Source organism: Camelina sativa, chromosome 11, assembly GCF_030686135.1.
Source record: "Camelina sativa cultivar CO46 ecotype springtype chromosome 11, ASM3068613v1".
NCBI classification, from domain to species: domain Eukaryota; kingdom Viridiplantae; phylum Streptophyta; class Magnoliopsida; order Brassicales; family Brassicaceae; genus Camelina; species Camelina sativa.
This window is the reverse complement of record NC_141890.1, coordinates 21791386-21803631: the sequence shown is the minus strand read 5'-3', so window position 1 is coordinate 21803631 and position 12246 is coordinate 21791386.

Here is a 12246-nt window from a genome sequence, read left to right as displayed (position 1 = left end):
AATGTTTTCTTCTGGTTTTAGCCTGTTTTCTCGGTTGAAGCTTGTTTTGGGATAAAACGGGTTTAAGTGTTGTCTAAACACTCCAAATTCATCCCAAACTCTTACAATTAGTCAAAATACATTGGATTGTCACACATTCTGACCGTAGGAACAGTAACAAAGCTGTTTAGTGCTTCGAATCAATGTTTTCTCGGTATTAGCCTGTTTCGGGACAAAATCGGTATAAGTGGTGTCTAAACACTCCAAATTCATTCTGAACTCTTACAATAAGTCAAATACATTGGATTGTCACACATTTTGACATAAGAAACACAAACAAAGCTGTTTACTGCTTTAAATTAATTTTTCTCGGTTTTAGCCTGTTTTCTCATTTTAAGCCTGTTTTGGGACAAAATGGGTATAAGTGTTGTCTAACCACTCCAAATTCAACCTGAACTCTTATAATTAGTCAAATGCATTAGATTGTTACATATTTTGACCCTAGAAAGACTAACAAAGCTTTTTACTGCTTCGAATAAATATTTTCTTCTGGTTTTAGCCTGTTTTCTCGGTTGAAGCTTGTTTTGGGATAAAACGGGTTTAAGTGTTGTCTAAACACTCCAAATTCATCCCAAACTCTTACAATTAGTCAAATACATTGGATTGTCACACATTCTGACCGTAGGAACAGTAACAAAGCTGTTTAGTGCTTCGAATCAATGTTTTCTCGGTATTAGCCTGTTTCGGGACAAAATCGGTATAAGTGGTGTCTAAACACTCCAAATTCATTCTGAACTCTTACAATAAGTCAAATACATTGGATTGTCACACATTTTGACATAAGAAACACAAACAAAGCTGTTTACTGCTTTAAATTAATTTTTCTCGGTTTTAGCCTGTTTTCTCATTTTAAGCCTGTTTTGGGACAAAATGGGTATAAGTGTTGTCTAACCACTCCAAATTCAACCTGAACTCTTATAATTAGTTAAATGCATTAGATTGTTACATATTTTGACCCTAGAAATAGTAAAGAAGCTTTTTACTGCTTCGAATAAATGTTTTCTCTTGGTTTTAGCCTGTTTTCTCGGCTTAAGCTTGTTTTGGGATAAAACGGGTTTAAGTGTTGTCTAAACACTCCAAATTCATCCTGAACTCTTACAATTAGTCAAATACATTGGAATGTCACACATTCTGACCCTAGGAACAGTGAAAAAGCTATTTACTGCTTCAAATCAATGTTTTCTCGGTTTTAGCCTGTTTTGAGACAAAATGGGTATAAGTGGTGTCTAAACACTCCAAATTCATTCTGAACTCTTACAATAAGTCAAATACATTGGATTGTCACACATTTTGACACAAGAAACACAAACAAAGCTGTTTACTGCTTCAAATTAATGTTTTCTCTGTTTTAGCCTGTTTTCTCGTTTTAAGCCTGTTTTGGGACAAAATGGGTATAAGTGTTGTCTAACCACTCCAAATTCAACCTGAACTCTTATACTTAGTCAAATGCATTAGATTGTTACAAATTTTGACCCTAGAAAGAGTAACATAGCTTTTTACTGCTTTGAATCAATGTTTTCTCTTGGTTTTAGCCTGTTTTCTCGGCTTAAGCTTGTTTTGGGATAAAACGGGTTTAAGAGTTATCTAAACACTCCAAATTCATCCTGAACTCTTACAATTAGTCAAATACATTGGATTGTCACACATTCTGACCCTAGGAACAGTAAAAAAGCTATTTACTGCTTCAAATCAATGTTTTCTCGGTTTTAGCCTGTTTCGGGACAAAATGGGTATAAGTGGTGTCTAAACACTCCAAATTCATTCTGAACTCTTACTATAAGTCAAATACATTGGATTGTCACACATTTTGACACAAGAAACACAAACAAATCTGTTTACTGCTTCAAATTAATGTTTTCTCTGTTTTAGCCTGTTTTCTCGTTTTAAGCCTGTTTTGGGACAAAATGGGTATAAGTGTTGTCTAACCACTCCAAATTCAACCTGAACTCTTATAATTAGTCAAATGCATTAGATTGTTACAAATTTTGACCATAGAAAGAGTAACATAGCTTTTTACTGCTTCGAATAAATGTTTTCTCTTGGTTTTAGCCTGTTTTCTCGGCTTAAGCTTGTTTTGGGATAAAACGGGTTTAAGTGTTGTCTAAACACTCCAAATTCATCCTGAACTCTTACAATTAGTCAAATACATTGGAATGTCACACATTCTGACCCTAGGAACAGTGAAAAAGCTATTTACTGCTTCAAATCAATGTTTTCTCGGTTTTAGCCTGTTTTGAGACAAAATGGGTATAAGTGGTGTCTAAGCACTCCAAATTCATTCTGAACTCTTACAATAAGTCAAATACATTGGATTGTCACACATTTTGACACAAGAAACACAAACAAAGCTGTTTACTGCTTCAAATTAATGTTTTCTCTGTTTTAGCCTGTTTTCTCGTTTTAAGCCTGTTTTGGGACAAAATGGGTATAAGTGTTGTCTAACCACTCCAAATTCAACCTGAACTCTTATAATTAGTCAAATGCATTAGATTGTTACAAATTTTGACCCTAGAAAGAGTAACATAGCTTTTTACTGCTTCGAATAAATGTTTTCTCCTGGTTTTAGCCTGTTTTCTCGGCTTAAGCTTGTTTTGGGATAAAACGGGTTTAAGAGTTATCTAAACACTCCAAATTCATCCTGAACTCTTACAATTAGTCAAATACATTGGATTGTCACACATTCTGACCCTAGGAAGAGTAAAAAAGCTATTTACTGCTTCAAATCAATGTTTTCTCGGTTTTAGCCTGTTTCGGGACAAAATGGGTATAAGTGGTGTCTAAACACTCCAAATTCATTCTGAACTCTTACAATAAGTCAAATACATTGGATTGTCACACATTTTGACACAAGAAACACAAACAAAGCTGTTTACTGCTTCAAATTAATGTTTTCTCTGTTTTAGTCTGTTTTCTCGTTTTAAGCCTGTTTTGGGACAAAATGGGTATAAGTGTTGTCTAACCACTCCAAATTCAACCTGAACTCTTATAATTAGTCAAATGCATTAGATTGTTACATATTTTGACCCTAGAAAGACTAACAAAGCTTTTTACTGCTTCGAATAAATGTTTTCTTCTGGTTTTAGCCTGTTTTCTCGGTTGAAGCTTGTTTTGGGATAAAACGGGTTTAAGTGTTGTCTAAACACTCCAAATTCATCCCAAACTCTTACAATTAGTCAAAATACATTGGATTGTCACACATTCTGACCGTAGGAACAGTAACAAAGCTGTTTAGTGCTTCGAATCAATGTTTTCTCGGTATTAGCCTGTTTCGGGACAAAATCGGTATAAGTGGTGTCTAAACACTCCAAATTCATTCTGAACTCTTACAATAAGTCAAATACATTGGATTGTCACACATTTTGACATAAGAAACACAAACAAAGCTGTTTACTGCTTTAAATTAATTTTTCTCGGTTTTAGCCTGTTTTCTCATTTTAAGCCTGTTTTGGGACAAAATGGGTATAAGTGTTGTCTAACCACTCCAAATTCAACCTGAACTCTTATAATTAGTCAAATGCATTAGATTGTTACATATTTTGACCCTAGAAAGACTAACAAAGCTTTTTACTGCTTCGAATAAATATTTTCTTCTGGTTTTAGCCTGTTTTCTCGGTTGAAGCTTGTTTTGGGATAAAACGGGTTTAAGTGTTGTCTAAACACTCCAAATTCATCCCAAACTCTTACAATTAGTCAAATACATTGGATTGTCACACATTCTGACCGTAGGAACAGTAACAAAGCTGTTTAGTGCTTCGAATCAATGTTTTCTCGGTATTAGCCTGTTTCGGGACAAAATCGGTATAAGTGGTGTCTAAACACTCCAAATTCATTCTGAACTCTTACAATAAGTCAAATACATTGGATTGTCACACATTTTGACATAAGAAACACAAACAAAGCTGTTTACTGCTTTAAATTAATTTTTCTCGGTTTTAGCCTGTTTTCTCATTTTAAGCCTGTTTTGGGACAAAATGGGTATAAGTGTTGTCTAACCACTCCAAATTCAACCTGAACTCTTATAATTAGTTAAATGCATTAGATTGTTACATATTTTGACCCTAGAAATAGTAAAGAAGCTTTTTACTGCTTCGAATAAATGTTTTCTCTTGGTTTTAGCCTGTTTTCTCGGCTTAAGCTTGTTTTGGGATAAAACGGGTTTAAGTGTTGTCTAAACACTCCAAATTCATCCTGAACTCTTACAATTAGTCAAATACATTGGAATGTCACACATTCTGACCCTAGGAACAGTGAAAAAGCTATTTACTGCTTCAAATCAATGTTTTCTCGGTTTTAGCCTGTTTTGAGACAAAATGGGTATAAGTGGTGTCTAAACACTCCAAATTCATTCTGAACTCTTACAATAAGTCAAATACATTGGATTGTCACACATTTTGACACAAGAAACACAAACAAAGCTGTTTACTGCTTCAAATTAATGTTTTCTCTGTTTTAGCCTGTTTTCTCGTTTTAAGCCTGTTTTGGGACAAAATGGGTATAAGTGTTGTCTAACCACTCCAAATTCAACCTGAACTCTTATACTTAGTCAAATGCATTAGATTGTTACAAATTTTGACCCTAGAAAGAGTAACATAGCTTTTTACTGCTTTGAATCAATGTTTTCTCTTGGTTTTAGCCTGTTTTCTCGGCTTAAGCTTGTTTTGGGATAAAACGGGTTTAAGAGTTATCTAAACACTCCAAATTCATCCTGAACTCTTACAATTAGTCAAATACATTGGATTGTCACACATTCTGACCCTAGGAACAGTAAAAAAGCTATTTACTGCTTCAAATCAATGTTTTCTCGGTTTTAGCCTGTTTCGGGACAAAATGGGTATAAGTGGTGTCTAAACACTCCAAATTCATTCTGAACTCTTACAATAAGTCAAATACATTGGATTGTCACACATTTTGACACAAGAAACACAAACAAATCTGTTTACTGCTTCAAATTAATGTTTTCTCTGTTTTAGCCTGTTTTCTCGTTTTAAGCCTGTTTTGGGACAAAATGGGTATAAGTGTTGTCTAACCACTCCAAATTCAACCTGAACTCTTATAATTAGTCAAATGCATTAGATTGTTACAAATTTTGACCATAGAAAGAGTAACATAGCTTTTTACTGCTTCGAATAAATGTTTTCTCTTGGTTTTAGCCTGTTTTCTCGGCTTAAGCTTGTTTTGGGATAAAACGGGTTTAAGTGTTGTCTAAACACTCCAAATTCATCCTGAACTCTTACAATTAGTCAAATACATTGGAATGTCACACATTCTGACCCTAGGAACAGTGAAAAAGCTATTTACTGCTTCAAATCAATGTTTTCTCGGTTTTAGCCTGTTTTGAGACAAAATGGGTATAAGTGGTGTCTAAGCACTCCAAATTCATTCTGAACTCTTACAATAAGTCAAATACATTGGATTGTCACACATTTTGACACAAGAAACACAAACAAAGCTGTTTACTGCTTCAAATTAATGTTTTCTCTGTTTTAGCCTGTTTTCTCGTTTTAAGCCTGTTTTGGGACAAAATGGGTATAAGTGTTGTCTAACCACTCCAAATTCAACCTGAACTCTTATAATTAGTCAAATGCATTAGATTGTTACAAATTTTGACCCTAGAAAGAGTAACATAGCTTTTTACTGCTTCGAATAAATGTTTTCTCCTGGTTTTAGCCTGTTTTCTCGGCTTAAGCTTGTTTTGGGATAAAACGGGTTTAAGAGTTATCTAAACACTCCAAATTCATCCTGAACTCTTACAATTAGTCAAATACATTGAATGTCACACATTCTGACCCTAGGAACAGTAACAAAGCTGTTTAGTGCTTCGAATCAATGTTTTCTCGGTATTAGCCTGTTTCGGGACAAAATCGGTATAAGTGGTGTCTAAACACTCCAAATTCATTCTGAACTCTTACAATAAGTCAAATACATTGGATTGTCACACATTTTGACATAAGAAACACAAACAAAGCTGTTTACTGCTTTAAATTAATTTTTCTCGGTTTTAGCCTGTTTTCTCGTTTTAAGCCTGTTTTGGGACAAAATGGGTATAAGTGTTGTCTAACCACTCCAAATTCAACCTGAACTCTTATAATTAGTCAAATGCATTAGATTGTTACATATTTTGACCCTAGAAATAGTAAAGAAGCTTTTTACTGCTTCGAATAAATGTTTTCTCTTGGTTTTAGCCTGTTTTCTCGGCTTAAGCTTGTTTGGGATAAAACGGGTTTAAGTGTTGTCTAAACACTCCAAATTCATCCTGAACTCTTACAATTAGTCAAATACATTGAATGTCACACATTCTGACCCTAGGAACAGTGAAAAAGCTATTTACTGCTTCAAATCAATGTTTTCTCGGTTTTAGCCTGTTTTGAGACAAAATGGGTATAAGTGGTGTCTAAACACTCCAAATTCATTCTGAACTCTTACAATAAGTCAAATACATTGGATTGTCACACATTTTGACACAATAAACACAAACAAATCTGTTTACTGCTTCAAATTAATGTTTTCTCTGTTTTAGCCTGTTTTCTCGTTTTAAGCCTGTTTTGGGACAAAATGGGTATAAGTGTTGTCTAACCACTCCAAATTCAACCTGAACTCTTATAATTAGTCAAATGCATTAGATTGTTACATATTTTGACCCTAGGAAGACTAACAAAGCTTTTTACTGCTTCGAATAAATGTTTTCTCCTGGTTTTAGCCTGTTTTCTCGGTTTAAGCTTGTTTTGGGATAAAACGGGTTTAAGTGTTGTCTAAACACTCCAAATTCATCCCAAACTCTTACAATTAGTCAAATACATTGGATTGTCACACATTCTATGTTGGAATTTATGAGACAAAGCTCACAAGAGAGGGTAGACAAACACTTGGTGAATGAATCCCCCTTTACCCACAACAAACTAACTCATTCTCAAGGGGGAGGAGAGAACATCAACTTGTGATGAACTCCCCATAAACAAGCTAGATAGAACCCAAATACTAGAGAGTAAGCGGATCCTAACTAGGAGAAGCACTAGTTTGAGACTTATCCTCTTCTAGTATCACAACACTTAGAGTTTGTGTACTTAGGAGAAGGAGGATTAAGAATCAGTAATCTAGGCTAAGTAAAGCAGTAAATAAGAAGAGTTTAGGTGGATTTGAGAAGAGAATAGGCTGCCTTAAGGGCAGCCTCTAACCGCTAATCCTAAACTCTCTACATTGTTAATATGAAACAAGAACACAAGTATAGAGAGGAAATCGGTTTCTCTTCTATTGAATTATGTTATGATGTATTCCAAAATGAGAGATTACAATGCTTAATATAGGAGAACAAATGTATATGGCCGTTTGAGATAAATGAGAGGTGAGAGTGACATATAGCCGTTGGTGCACAAGTGGGTGTATGGTGACAGGGACAGCTCCTTCCCTTGGTTGTCTCATTCTTCACCAACCAAGGTCTCACATGCTTCCTTCCTTCCCTTCTTTTCCCTTTGTGAGACATTTAACTTCTTCTTGGGCCTCTTCTTCTTATAAGGCCTTTACTTCACAATTCTTCTCACATTGCTCTTATGGCCTTGCTGACCACTCTCATTGTTCTCACGGCCCACATGGCCTTATTGGCCACTCTTATTGTGCTCACGGCCTTACTGGCCGCTCCCACACCACTCATGGCCTTACCGGCCACACTTCTTGTACTAGCAGCCTTACCGGCCACTCTCTTCTTCCTTGTGCAGCTCGGCCTCACCGGCCTCACTCTCTCTTCTCCTTCATATATACTAATAGTACGGACGGGCCTGTACGGACGGGCCTGTACGGACGGGCCTGTACGGACGGGCCTGTACGGACGGGCCTGTACGGACGGGCCTGCTCTTCAATGTGTTCACGGCCTAACTGGCCGCTCTCCGGACATGGGTCCGTTCACGGACACGGTACATGGTACCGGACACGGTACATGGTCGCTCACGGACACGGACATGGCCTTACCGGCCTTTACATGGCCTTTCCGGCCTTTCTTCTCTTCTTCCAAGGTTCGGCCTTACCGGCCTCTCCTCTCTCCTCCTTGGTACATTCTAATACTCCCCCGCACGCTTGATCGGTGGGACACCATGGGGACCAAAGATCAAGGGTGGACTAGTGTCATCTACCTCATTAAAAACCTCAACAAAGAAAACCTCTTGGGATAAAACTTTGTTAAGGGAAAAAGAGTATAGACTCCACTATCCATGATGTCCCCTGACCTTGGTTTGCAAAGAACTAGCTCCCTTCTCTTCATGAATTGAACCGCTCCTACTCCTTAGCCCACCTTGCCTTTAGCACATTCCTTATGATCTCCATCCTTGCGCCTTTAGAATTTCTTTGAGGCTCTCATAGTCTCCTTTACCCCTTAAACAAGTGATAACGAAGAAAAGAATAAGTGTTTGCTATGAGGAATATCAAGGAAAATTTCTAAAAAATGTGACAATTTAAGAGAACATATTAAAGAGTAAAGACTAGTAAAGAAGCTAAGGTAATGAATTTATGAATTAAAATAGAGAAGGGTTTAGAGCACAGCCTTTATGGTGTTTTGATGGATAGGAAGGAGAGAGTTGATCACTGATGCGGTTTGGAATTCCTCCTTGAGACCGCTTCTCTAACCATGGTTTTTAAACCCGGCCAGTTTTATCTGTCAGACTGATACATGCCCACTGAATCGGACATAACTTTCGAACGGCTGCTCGGATTGGTATGATTCCACTTCCACTGGCAAGATGACTCTGTGGTCTCGAGCTTTAATGAAGAACGCGGAAGCCGAATCGCAGTGGAAGGGTTTCGTCCGAGTCAATCTTTGAGACGCTTCGGCTGAGCTTTAAGTAAAGACTTTTGCTTGTGGCCGAGCAGAATCTGTGAGGTACGGTCTGAAGTCACTTGATCTCCCCCGTAACCTTTACTTGATGATGGGCTGAAACCTCATCACCTCAGTTGAAGCCTTGTGCATCACCGTTCTTGTGCACATCCAATCAACAGTTGAAACCTTGTGCATCACCTTTCCTAAAGACCATTGTGCACATCCGATCAACGACTTGGCACTAACACACATGCTCTTGGACTGATTCATCACCTTCCACCAGCTTAACAAAGACTTGGTGGCCCTTGGTTCTAACTCCAGGCATTGTGCTGCGCTCTTACATGGCTATCTTGTAGCCTTCAACCTCGCCACTTCTTCTCCTTGAGATAGTGAGCGAGCTCCACACAATCTTCAATGCTGAAACTGAAACCAAAAATCAATGGAACAGATTCTAAACAAGAGATTGTTAGAGATTAGAGAATAGAGAATATAGAATATTACTGAAAATAAAATAGAATTTAGAGACTAAGTAACCAAGTATAAGTAACCAAGAGAATAAAGTATAAGAGAGTATAAGAGAGAATATGGGCGATAGTAAGGTGAATGGAGAGTAGAATAGAGCTCAAGAGTTCCTATGGACAGAGTTAGACTCTGTTTTCTTGAGTTTGCAGAAGCTTTGACAGCCAAGAACAACCAAGAAGACAATCTCTTTTGGTGCTTTAATGGCTGAAACACATGGACCTTATGGAAAATTAGTTTCTCCAAAGGTTTAGGACACTTCTCATGGTAGAATCACTTAAACAGGTGTTCTCCAAGAGTCTAATGCCTTCAAGGATCACGAAAGAGCATATAGAAGATGCTTTCCATGTTCAAAATTCAAATAAAAGAAGAAACACCTTTGGAACAACCTTTTGTCCATTGGTTAAAAGAATGCATCTTGGACCAACTTGAATCTATTTGACCAAGCGGGCTCTACATGCTAAAATAGTCTCTCTCTTCCTCAAACTCGAACCTGGACACACCATATGACCAGAAACAAAGCTTTCTCAACCTTGAGAAGAAGAAGAAGTGATTTAGTAATTAAACTTTAAAGGAAATTTAACAAAAGCAAAATTAAACCTTTAGAGGAAAATTAACTAAATCCTAAGAGAACTAAATCCTAAGAATTTCGTGGCTCATACAAGCACACAAGAACCGTGAATCCTCACCATGAACAACACAATTTGCTCAATGGTTCATCACTTCCCACACATCCCAAAATAAACCAAGCTATTACCAAATCGGTGAAGCTTAAGGATGGGGCTTGTAAAATCGATTTCTTTCCACACACTTGGTCTACAAATTCTAACAAGACAAGAGACCAAGCTTACTCAACAATGAGCTGCTAGAGAATCGATTTAATCAACAAAAGCAAAATTAAAGCTTTAAAGAAACTAAGCTAAGCGATTTAACACCTAAGCAAAGTCTAAAACTTTAACTAAGCTAACTCCTAAGAAAACGACTTTGAGAATGAGTTTAAAACACCAAGAACAGAACCTGGCTCTGATACCATGTTGGAATTTATGAGACAAAGCTCACAAGAGAGGGTAGACAAACACTTGGTGAATGAATCCCCCTTTACCCACAACAAACTAACTCATTCTCAAGGGGGAGGAGAGAACATCAACTTGTGATGAACTCCCCATAAACAAGCTAGATAGAACCCAAATACTAGAGAGTAAGCGGATCCTAACTAGGAGAAGCACTAGTTTGAGACTTATCCTCTTCTAGTATCACAACACTTAGAGTTTGTGTACTTAGGAGAAGGAGGATTAAGAATCAGTAATCTAGGCTAAGTAAAGCAGTAAATAAGAAGAGTTTAGGTGGATTTGAGAAGAGAATAGGCTGCCTTAAGGGCAGCCTCTAACCGCTAATCCTAAACTCTCTACATTGTTAATATGAAACAAGAACACAAGTATAGAGAGGAAATCGGTTTCTCTTCTATTGAATTATGTTATGATGTATTCCAAAATGAGAGATTACAATGCTTAATATAGGAGAACAAATGTATATGGCCGTTTGAGATAAATGAGAGGTGAGAGTGACATATAGCCGTTGGTGCACAAGTGGGTGTATGGTGACAGGGACAGCTCCTTCCCTTGGTTGTCTCATTCTTCACCAACCAAGGTCTCACATGCTTCCTTCCTTCCCTTCTTTTCCCTTTGTGAGACATTTAACTTCTTCTTGGGCCTCTTCTTCTTATAAGGCCTTTACTTCACAATTCTTCTCACATTGCTCTTATGGCCTTGCTGACCACTCTCATTGTTCTCACGGCCCACATGGCCTTATTGGCCACTCTTATTGTGCTCACGGCCTTACTGGCCGCTCCCACACCACTCATGGCCTTACCGGCCACACTTCTTGTACTAGCAGCCTTACCGGCCACTCTCTTCTTCCTTGTGCAGCTCGGCCTCACCGGCCTCACTCTCTCTTCTCCTTCATATATACTAATAGTACGGACGGGCCTGTACGGACGGGCCTGTACGGACGGGCCTGTACGGACGGGCCTGTACGGACGGGCCTGCTCTTCAATGTGTTCACGGCCTAACTGGCCGCTCTCCGGACATGGGTCCGTTCACGGACACGGTACATGGTACCGGACACGGTACATGGTCGCTCACGGACACGGACATGGCCTTACCGGCCTTTACATGGCCTTTCCGGCCTTTCTTCTCTTCTTCCAAGGTTCGGCCTTACCGGCCTCTCCTCTCTCCTCCTTGGTACATTCTAATATTCTAACCCTAGGAACAGTAACAAAGCTGTTTAGTGCTTCGAATCAATGTTTTCTCGGTATTAGCCTGTTTTGGGACAAAATGGGTATAAGTGGTGTCTAAACACTCCAAATTCATTCTGAACTCTTACAATAAGTCAAATACATTGGATTGTCACACATTTTGACACAAGAAACACAAACAAATCTGTTTACTGCTTCAAATTAATGTTTTCTCTGTTTTAGCCTGTTTTCTCGTTTTAAGCCTGTTTTGGGACAAAATGGGTATAAGTGTTGTCTAACCACTCCAAATTCAACCTGAACTCTTATAATTAGTCAAATGCATTAGATTGTTACAAATTTTGACCATAGAAAGAGTAACATAGCTTTTTACTGCTTCGAATAAATGTTTTCTCTTGGTTTTAGCCTGTTTTCTCGGCTTAAGCTTGTTTTGGGATAAAACGGGTTTAAGTGTTGTCTAAACACTCCAAATTCATCCTGAACTCTTACAATTAGTCAAATACATTGGAATGTCACACATTCTGACCCTAGGAACAGTGAAAAAGCTATTTACTGCTTCAAATCAATGTTTTCTCGGTTTTAGCCTGTTTTGAGACAAAATGGGTATAAGTGGTGTCTAAGCACTCCAAATTCATTC